The 10,660-nt window shown below is 39.8% G+C and overlaps 1 long non-coding RNA gene across 4 annotated transcripts in view; it reads left to right on the top strand.

The window, feature by feature from the left end:
* The window catches only part of LOC114008953 (uncharacterized), a 70,923-nt gene that overhangs the window by 14,107 nt on the left and 46,156 nt on the right, over window positions 1-10,660 (top strand). The gene's annotated exons all lie outside the window — the stretch shown is intronic.

Raw genomic sequence — 10,660 nt, 5'->3', positions numbered from 1 at the left:
AGGTTTTTGCTATAGGGCGCGTGCGCTCGCCAGACAGACAGAGAGAGACAGAGAGACAGAAAGTGAGAAATCACCCCCCAGGGGGGATGGTCACACCGCAGTCCCTTCTCCTCCATTCTCCTCTCGGGATCTTGGGCACGCGCGCACACGCGCCCGGCATGAGTTTGAAGCCACCGGGTCCGGGACACGAACCGCGGTCGACTACGTGGGAGTCCAGCGACATAGCCATTACGCTAACTGCTGGTTCCCGCAAAGGGTATTTCTTAAAAATACTTGAAAGTCAGGGACCAGCAGATAATGTAATTGTTACATTGCTGGACTCCCACATAGTCTACTGAGGTTTGAGTCCTGGACCTGCTGGCTTAAAACTCAAAACGGGCACGTGTGCCTGCATGCCCAAGATTGTGAGAAGAGAATGGAGGAGAAGGGATTGAGGTATGACCATCCCCTCGGGTGCGGGGGGTGGGGGTGGGGGGTTGATTTCTCGCTTTCTGTTTTTCTTTTGCTCGGGCGAGCATGCGCACCCTATAGCAAAAGTCTCTCAAGGAAAAATTTTAAAAAAAAGTTTGACAGTCGAAAATTACTTCTTGATCTGTGCTGTTCAGGATGAGTTGTGTTCTAAGGCATGAAAACAATGGTCTCCTATATATATATTCATCGGAGCACTTGGGTAAACAGGTGTATTGTCAATGAACAGTATTATTTCGAAAGAAAAATTTTAATCTGAGTAGTAAGTCTCAGTAGTGGGCCTAAAATTTTCTGTAAACCGAGATGTAAATAGACATGCTGTCACCCAGGCTTTGCTCCGTTTCCAGAGCACAGGCAGAGTAGATGTAGCATCAGTCTTCAGGCTCTACAGTTTTAGAATGGCTTCAACTTGAAGTCACAAGCTGTATTAGGTCCTAACTAGAGTCATCTTGTCTTTTGAAGCCTGGTATTGAGATTTACTTTTTTTATGAACACTTCCAAAGTCCTAGATGACTTCCAGTCTTCTTCCAATAGAAGACTCTCTCACCTGCATTGAAAAATCTGTTCTGTGTATCCACCTTCATTACTTATCTTAGCTAAATCTTCTGCGTAACTTGCTGCAGCTTCTATGATCACACTTGCTGCCTGACCTTGCACTTCAATGATACGGAGAGAGCTGCATTCCCTAAACCTCATGAACCAACCTCTTTTAGGTTCAAACTTTTATTCTGAAGCTTCCTCACTTTTCAGACTTCATAGAAAGGAAGACATTTAGGACCTTGCTCTAGATTAGGTTTTGGTTTAAAGGACTAGAGTGACTGGTTTGATCTTCTATCTAGTCCTCTAAAACTTTCTCCTTGTATCAACAGTACTTTCATTTATCATTTTTGTATTCACTGGAGTAGCACTTTTTTAAAAATTAAGTTTATTCATTTATCTTTTTCATGAAAAAGAGATAGAAACATTCAAGAGGGTTTCATACTGTGATCCCCCTGTCAAGCCTTTTATCCAGCGAAGATCACAGGCACAGATCCACCCAGGAACTGAACCCTATCCCTAGGTATGGCTTCCAGCATTGCAGAGGATTGCAGTACCATTGCACCATGATGGCTGGACCTGAGGAGCACTAATTCCCATTAAAACTTTTCCTTGCATTTGAAATTCTTTAGTGCAAGAGAACCACCGTTCTGCTATCTTGCCTTTTGACAGGCCTTTCTCACTAGGCTATTCATTTTCATTTTTAGCTTTTTTTCTTTTTTCTTTTTTTTAGAGAGGTTTTTGCTATAGGGCGTGTGCGCTCACCAGACAGACAGCGAGAGACAGAGAGACAGAAAGCGAGAAATCACCCCCCCTCAGGGGGGATGGCCACACCGCAGTCCCTTCTCCTCCATTCTCCTCTCGGGATCTTGGGCACGCACGCCCATGTGCCCGGTGTGACTTTAAGCCAGCAGGTCCGGAACTCGAACCACAGTTGACTACATGGGAATCTAGCGACATAGCCATTACGCTAACTGTTGGTCCCTTCATTTTTAGTTTTTGAATAAAGTGAGAGAAGTGTGACCCTTCCTTCCTCTTCAACACTTAGAAACCATTGTAGGGTTATTAATCAGTAAAAATGGTATCAACAGACATGGCCACAAACCTTCAATTGGTAAAATACGTAATATCTGCAAAGCACAGTAAAGTGAAGCACAATAAAATGAGGTATGCTTTTAGTCTAAATTAACTTTACCTTAATGGCTTTAAATTAGAATAAAGTATTTCCATTACTAGTTCCCTGACACTTCTCCAAGCTAACAGCAACAAAAAAAAAAAAAAAGCCTACAGACTAAAAAAATTGGCAAGTTTCCTATGCATTTTATAAATTGATAGTCAACTGAGTTCTCAAAACTTTTTATCTGAGGTTTACTCATCAAAATGGACTATCAGGAAAGTGAGATTGGAGGGGTGTGGACTTTCTTGGGCCAAACTGCAGAGCAGACAGCTTGTCCCCTGTGCTCTTTCTCAGTTGTCTACAGCCTTCTCCCACTCCGTTTCCATCTCTAGCCCTTCAAAGAACCTCTTTCTTTCTAGCTCAAAAATGCTTCTTCATCCTTCACCTGCACACAGCCAGATTAATTCTCAACAAAGAGTTGGATCAAATCATTCAAGCCAACAGTAAATGAGAGATGACTTTTATGGATCTCTTGTTTTCTGTCAGTCATTGGTCTAAACACTGTCATTTAATTCTCACAGCAACCTTTTAAAGTAGGCATTATTCTTATCCACATTTTATAGGCCAAAGTAAGGATTTGCCAAAATTCACACTGGGATTCCAACCCAAGAAGTCTCATCACAAAAGCTTATTTGCTCAATCGCACAACTCTGTAGTCATGATGCCTCAGTGTACCTCCAGTACCGGATGCCTGGTACCATTTAGTGGATTGCTTCTCCCAAAACAGTCACATTGATCAGAGAGCATACCTTAATCAAAAGAGTGAGGCTGGGGCCAGCCGGAGGCATGGTGGTTGGGGTGCTGAATTGCCACAAGGCTGGCAGCTTCAAGTCCTGGAACTAGAGGCTTGCTTTCTCAGTTACCACCCCCCCAGTCCAATTAATATAATAATAATAATAAATATAATAATAAATAAAACTGAACAAACGATTGTTGAAAAAAGAAAGAGTGAGGCTATAATTGTGTAGGTTTCTAATTTATTGAGCCTTCCTGAGGCTCCCAAAACTCAGTCTAGAAGCAGTTGCCCATTCAGGCTTTCATGTAACTACTGAGCCAATTTTGAGAAGGAGTAATAACAATAGAAAATAATATTTATATAGCTGTAACACTTAGGTGATAAGAAGAGTAAAGATATTCAGGGAATCATGTTAAATACATTGTCAAAGTCATCTAATCAACTTCTCATCCAAACAGAAGCTTTTTTCCAAATCCTTGACAGTGTTTAAGCTCCCTTCTTCTAACACTAGAGAGCTCGCTGTGTGCCCAAGTCAACTGATCTTCACTAAATGTTATAAAGGGACCAGCAGATGGCATAATGGTTATGTCTCTGGACTCTCATGTGGTTGACTGTGGTTTGAGTCCCAGACCTGGCAGCTTGAAACTCATGTCGGGATGTGTGCGTGCATGCCCAAGATCCCCAGAGAAAACAATGGAGGAGAATGGATTGGGCATGGCCATCCCCTCTGAGGGGGTGGGGGGTTGATTTCTCGCTTTCTGTTTTTCTTTTGCTCGGGCGAGCATGCGCACCCTATAGCAAAAGTCTCTCAAGGAAAAATTTTAAAAAAAAGTTTGACAGTCGAAAATTACTTCTTGATCTGTGCTGTTCAGGATGAGTTGTGTTCTAAGGCATGAAAACAATGGTCTCCTATATATATATTCATCGGAGCACTTGGGTAAACAGGTGTATTGTCAATGAACAGTATTATTTCGAAAGAAAAATTTTAATCTGAGTAGTAAGTCTCAGTAGTGGGCCTAAAATTTTCTGTAAACCGAGATGTAAATAGACATGCTGTCACCCAGGCTTTGCTCCGTTTCCAGAGCACAGGCAGAGTAGATGTAGCATCAGTCTTCAGGCTCTACAGTTTTAGAATGGCTTCAACTTGAAGTCACAAGCTGTATTAGGTCCTAACTAGAGTCATCTTGTCTTTTGAAGCCTGGTATTGAGATTTACTTTTTTTATGAACACTTCCAAAGTCCTAGATGACTTCCAGTCTTCTTCCAATAGAAGACTCTCTCACCTGCATTGAAAAATCTGTTCTGTGTATCCACCTTCATTACTTATCTTAGCTAAATCTTCTGCGTAACTTGCTGCAGCTTCTATGATCACACTTGCTGCCTGACCTTGCACTTCAATGATACGGAGAGAGCTGCATTCCCTAAACCTCATGAACCAACCTCTTTTAGGTTCAAACTTTTATTCTGAAGCTTCCTCACTTTTCAGACTTCATAGAAAGGAAGACATTTAGGACCTTGCTCTAGATTAGGTTTTGGTTTAAAGGACTAGAGTGACTGGTTTGATCTTCTATCTAGTCCTCTAAAACTTTCTCCTTGTATCAACAGTACTTTCATTTATCATTTTTGTATTCACTGGAGTAGCACTTTTTTAAAAATTAAGTTTATTCATTTATCTTTTTCATGAAAAAGAGATAGAAACATTCAAGAGGGTTTCATACTGTGATCCCCCTGTCAAGCCTTTTATCCAGCGAAGATCACAGGCACAGATCCACCCAGGAACTGAACCCTATCCCTAGGTATGGCTTCCAGCATTGCAGAGGATTGCAGTACCATTGCACCATGATGGCTGGACCTGAGGAGCACTAATTCCCATTAAAACTTTTCCTTGCATTTGAAATTCTTTAGTGCAAGAGAACCACCGTTCTGCTATCTTGCCTTTTGACAGGCCTTTCTCACTAGGCTATTCATTTTCATTTTTAGCTTTTTTTCTTTTTTCTTTTTTTTAGAGAGGTTTTTGCTATAGGGCGTGTGCGCTCACCAGACAGACAGCGAGAGACAGAGAGACAGAAAGCGAGAAATCACCCCCCCTCAGGGGGGATGGCCACACCGCAGTCCCTTCTCCTCCATTCTCCTCTCGGGATCTTGGGCACGCACGCCCATGTGCCCGGTGTGACTTTAAGCCAGCAGGTCCGGAACTCGAACCACAGTTGACTACATGGGAATCTAGCGACATAGCCATTACGCTAACTGTTGGTCCCTTCATTTTTAGTTTTTGAATAAAGTGAGAGAAGTGTGACCCTTCCTTCCTCTTCAACACTTAGAAACCATTGTAGGGTTATTAATCAGCCTGATTCCAATGTTTTTTTTTTTTTTTTTTCCTCAGGGATAGGGAGGCCTGAGGAGGAGAGTGGTGGCCAGTGGAGCAGTCAGAATGCACACATTTATCAGTGAAGTTCACCACCTTCTATGTGTATGATTTGTGGTACCCCAAAGCAATTAGTAACAGTAACATCAAAGATCACATATCACCATAACAAATAAATAGGAGAATTACCAAACTGTGACACAGATATGAAGTGAGCACATGTGGTTATAAAAATGGTATCAACAGACATGGCCACAAACCTTCAATTGGTAAAATACGTAATATCTGCAAAGCACAGTAAAGTGAAGCACAATAAAATGAGGTATGCTTTTAGTCTAAATTAACTTTACCTTAATGGCTTTAAATTAGAATAAAGTATTTCCATTACTAGTTCCCTGACACTTCTCCAAGCTAACAGCAACTCTTGTTTGGGGGGATTGGAGACACTGTTCTAAATAACTCCTTAGATGAGTTTTATGGAATTGTCATAACAAATTACCCCAAGTTTAGTGACTTAAAACAATAGTAATTTATTCTCATGGTGTTGGAGGCTGAAAGTTTTCAAACCATGGTGGGGCCATGCTTTCTCAGAAACTCTAAGAAGAATCCATACATGCCTCTTCTAGCTCCTGGTGGCCCCAGATGTGCCTTTGCTTCTGGAAGGGAGATCTTAATCTTTATCTTCACATTGCCTTCCTCTTCTTCTGTGTCTCTGTGTGTCCTCTTCTGTTTCGTACAAGGACACTCACTGGACTTAGGGCTCACCTTAGTCTGTTAGGATTTTATTCCAGTCCTTGGCTTATGTGCATCTCCAAATAAGGTTCCATTCTGTGTTCCTGGGTGAGCGTCAGTTTCGGAAGAACACTGTTCAACCAATTACTGGCATACGTACCCATGCCTCGCCTTCCTGTGCAGATTCTTCTTTTTCAGATCCTTTCATGTGAGGATATTTAGTTATTTACTGAAGAATTAATACCCAGTTTGGAACTAGTTTTCATGAAGCAGCAGCAGCGGCTTTGTGCTATTTCAATGTCTTGTTTCTTTTAGCAATTTGTCTGCAGTGGCATAAAACTTATTTCACATTTTTTTTTTAAATTTAGCAAAACAACTGTCACATCTGTGTGTTTATAGATAAACCATTTAAAACATGTAAAAGCAAAGGATCTTTCTAACTCACATGATAGTACATTTATTAGCAATGCTCCCCAGTCTTTTACCAGAACACTGAATTTCTTTCAACCCTGGATGATCTAAATTGTAGTTTATTTTACAAGCTAAAAAAAATCATTGCATTCCACACAAGTCATATAAGTATAAGGTTTCAGATTAGCTATAGAAAGAAGGAACTTTAATTAAACTATAAACAAATTATTTTAAGATTTATCTTTAATACTCCTAATAACATGCATATGAAGCATTTTAAATTATTTTTGCCTTAAGAGGAGAAGTGTTGATCTAATTATAGTTATTGAATGTGACATATGATATGAATAGTTACTGGGCACTTATATATACACATTTATTTTTAATAATTTTGGTATCACTTTATATAAAACTAAGCAATGACATTTTAAAGCTTTATTTTTTTAGAAATTCTCCAACTGGTGGGATTTTACTTACTATTTATGCATCTAAATGTCTTTAGGGATTTTAAATTGTTGTCTTCTCTTGTGCTCTTTGAATAGAAAATATTCTATTAATTGTAATAACAATATCTCAAAGTTAATTCAGGAAATATGCAATTACAAAGCCCATATGGAAACTGTGAATCCAAAAGGTAGTAAGTTAAAGAATAAAATAAAGCAATACCAATAATGGCTAAGGATAAATGGGACACCTGAGTACCAGTTTTGTGCTAATTGTCCTTTTGAAAAATAAATGGGCTTTGAGGTGGTGGGTGAGGTCTGCAGGGAGGTAATGCCGCGTAAGAGGGTGTCTACCGTGGCCTTTACCTGGCAATTAGCTGGCAATCCCTTCTGAATATGCCATGATTCATCCACCTCTCCTTTCAAAGGGAACATTCCTCTCAAACTTGATTCTTTCAGTCCATCTTGGGATACATTCCCTTCCATTTGCTACCTTTTCCTTACGTTTCAATAGATAGGTGTGGTAAGCCAAAATATCCCACCCCAAACTATCTCCCTTTAACACACTTCCAGGGAACTATTCTGAGGACTTGCAAATACAAGATTTGTTTTTTTTTTTTTTTTTTTTTTTTAAAAAGCTAACCTTTTGGGACTAGCAGTTAGTGTAATGGCTATGTCGCTGGACTCCGACGTAGTCGACCGGGTTTGCATCCTGGACCTGGTGGGTGTGTGTGCGTGCATGCCCAAGATCCCTAGAGGAGAACAGAAGAGAAGGGATTGCAGCGTGGCCATCCCCCCTGGCTGGGGGGTGACTTCTCGCTTTCTGTCCCTCTGTCTCTTTCTGTCTGGGGAGCACAGGTGCCCTATAGCAAAAAAACTCTCAAAAATAAAAGATTAAATAAAAAAGCTAACCTTTGGTAAAGGAAATGTACTTCTATTTACATCAGTGTAGTGAGCAGAGGCTGCACTCAGGCTTTAACTGATGCTTTCCTTATCTAAGAAAAATCATCAAAGGAAGCAGGGATTAGAGGTCTCATACCCTGCCAGGAAAACATGACACTCTGGGCATGTTCTCCCCTCACTTTTCTATAGCTTAACCCTGAGCTGCCTCTTTTCTGTAAGTTAATAACATCTTTGGTCACCTGACCCTTCGAGTACCACGTGTGCTGGACCCTGTTTTGATGTGCACATAATAAATATGTATGCTTTATTCCTGTTAATCTGGTTGTCAGCTTTAGAGACTAAAGATGACCTAACCTTTAGAGAGATGAGAAAATTTAAAACTTCCCTACAAAGGCAAAGACTGAAGGGCATTATTTTCTTTTCTGTGGTATACAGAATATGTTAACATGATAGTTGATATTTGTGTGTTTTTACCACTGTGTTCTTATGATCAAGTCTTGATCTAAAATCAGGACCAACTAAGATTTGAGCCTTTAGGAAATCAGTGGAATGTAGATTTTATTTTTTAAGAAATATTTTTGCTGTAGGGCACATGCAATTGCTGGAGAGTCAGAGAGAGACAGAGAGACAGAAAGTGAGAAATTACCCCCCCCCAGGGGGGGATGGCCACACTGCAATTCCTTCTTCTCCAGTCTCCTTTCGGGATTTTGGGTACACACTCACACACGCCCCGTGTGAGTTTGAAGCCACCGGATCCAGGACCATGCCTGGTGTGAGTTTGAAGCCACTGGATCCAGGACTCAAACCATGGTCTACCATGTGGAATTCCAGCAATGTAACCATGATATTTTAGTCAATAGCCAGTGCTCATGAGATAGCTTCTATATTGAAAATTTAGTCATTGATTTATTGATCTTAAGCTTAAAATTAAACTTATTTTTTTAAATTTATATATCTCTTGAGAAATGAAAAAATGGCAGTATATTAACTGTATTTTAATTCTTTTCTGATGCTCTGATAACCATGGTACTTGAAAAACTTCCTGAACATCAGCTTGTAGACTAAGATCATTAAATATTGTATCACAGCATCTGAGTACTATTATTTTCTGCCCCTGGTCTATCACATTAAAGCTTTTTCTTTAATGAGCACCTAATAACCTTCAGGCTATCCTGTACTCCTCCTGGAACTAATGAGAAGCAAGCAAGTTAGAATATTAATAGGCTTACCCCAACACATAATACAATTCTGAAATGTTTCTTTTAGCTTAAAGTGTGAGATTTGGAGTACTGAGCAAAGGTCACACCTCAGGATGGTCTACAGAGTAGTAACCTGCAAAGCTCCCTTCTCTCCGGGGTTTTACATGCCGCGTGTCATTTCCCTCCATTAATGATGGGAGGCAGAGGTAACGCCTATGCTTCAGCTTTTGTCCAGGTTTTGTAGGTCTGTCTTTAATAGTTAAAAGAGAATACACATTTATCTTCTTTAATAAAGAAAATGCTATAGACAAAAACTGCTGGTGAATGAAATAGCTAGAGGTTGTTATTTGTTGGAAAGAATGAAGATTTCATGCAGATGCAGAGAAAGAAGGTAAATATTATGGATTCTTTACCCAATCTTAAGGTTTGTGATATCTGTGAAATCAGTTTAGAGTATAACAAAAACACATTATTTTGTTAATGACAGGTATTTAGGAAAGCAGCTAGAGTGTTAACTGATGTCAAAAACAAAATAAAAGAACCTACAGAAGAAATCTGAAGGTTGCATTTTGCAAATTGTCTAACCCTGTAATCAAGTATAGCAGAGCTCTTGTATTTCACAGAAGCATAATGGAGGAGAAACTAACATATTACCTGAAAAGAAGATGGTTTGCCAAGATAATTCTCACATTATCTCTAGAGTGAAGAATTTTGGATTTTATTAAGAAGTTTTATCTGAAGGAACTTCAAATTTGTTAGATAAAATAATCTCTAACTGCTGTTACCATATTATACTTTTCCTCTCTCAGTAGATATCTGCATGGAAAATGCTGTGGTGTTTAGGCATATTCAAACGCCGATACACATGATGACGTGTTTCCAAACTCATCCTTTATAAGAAGCAAACAGCATTTGATGTCACGTAAAATAAAATTTGTGAAACATTTCGGTGGCAAAAGCTGTGTCAGCAAGTGTTAAATAAAATTGCCCACCAGAATATAGTGTCTGTCACGAAAATATAGCAAAAACTTTTTGACTAAAGTGGACAAAAGATTCATGATGGCAGGGATAGCAGGGCTTTGCATTGCTTTCTCTCCTCCCCTATTACCCTATGAGGATTATCCCTATCCTTGTGCACTCCTGATCTCAACACCTCAGCGCATATCCATCTGTGTTACATTGCTGTGCGTCTCTTTTTAAGAGCAAGCATCTTACAGCCTGATTTGAAGGCAGAGTGGGCTTATATATGGCACAGTAGGATTTTACTGAGTACAGTTAAGGGAACTACTAAAAAACATGCAGGGCCAGCCCATAGTCTGGTGGTTAAATGAGCTGGATCCAACATGGCCAGCTGTGCCACTTGAGTCCTGATGGCAACTTGAGAAACACAACAAGACATATGTGTGCACGCCCAAAGTACCGAAAGGAGAAATGAAGGAGAAGGGATTGTGGCATGATCCCATCCCATGGGGAATGCTTTCTCACTCTTTCTCTCTCTCCGTTCTTTTTCTCTCTCTGACAAGCACACATAACCTCTGGCAAATTAAACGAAAATGGATATACCATCTAATGGTTATAAAAGCATTGTTTTTTTTATGTATTTCTCCTTTTGTTACATCACTTTTATTTTTTTTTGATACAATGCTTCATGTTCCTTTTAAATGCAGATTTTGATCAAAGCTGTTTGATG

The sequence above is a fragment of the Tupaia chinensis genome, unplaced genomic scaffold (assembly GCF_000334495.1).
Source record: "Tupaia chinensis unplaced genomic scaffold, TupChi_1.0 Scaffold000420_1, whole genome shotgun sequence".
In the NCBI taxonomy this organism is placed as follows: Eukaryota; Metazoa; Chordata; class Mammalia; order Scandentia; family Tupaiidae; genus Tupaia; species Tupaia belangeri.
This window is presented reverse-complemented; position numbering and strand designations above follow the sequence as displayed.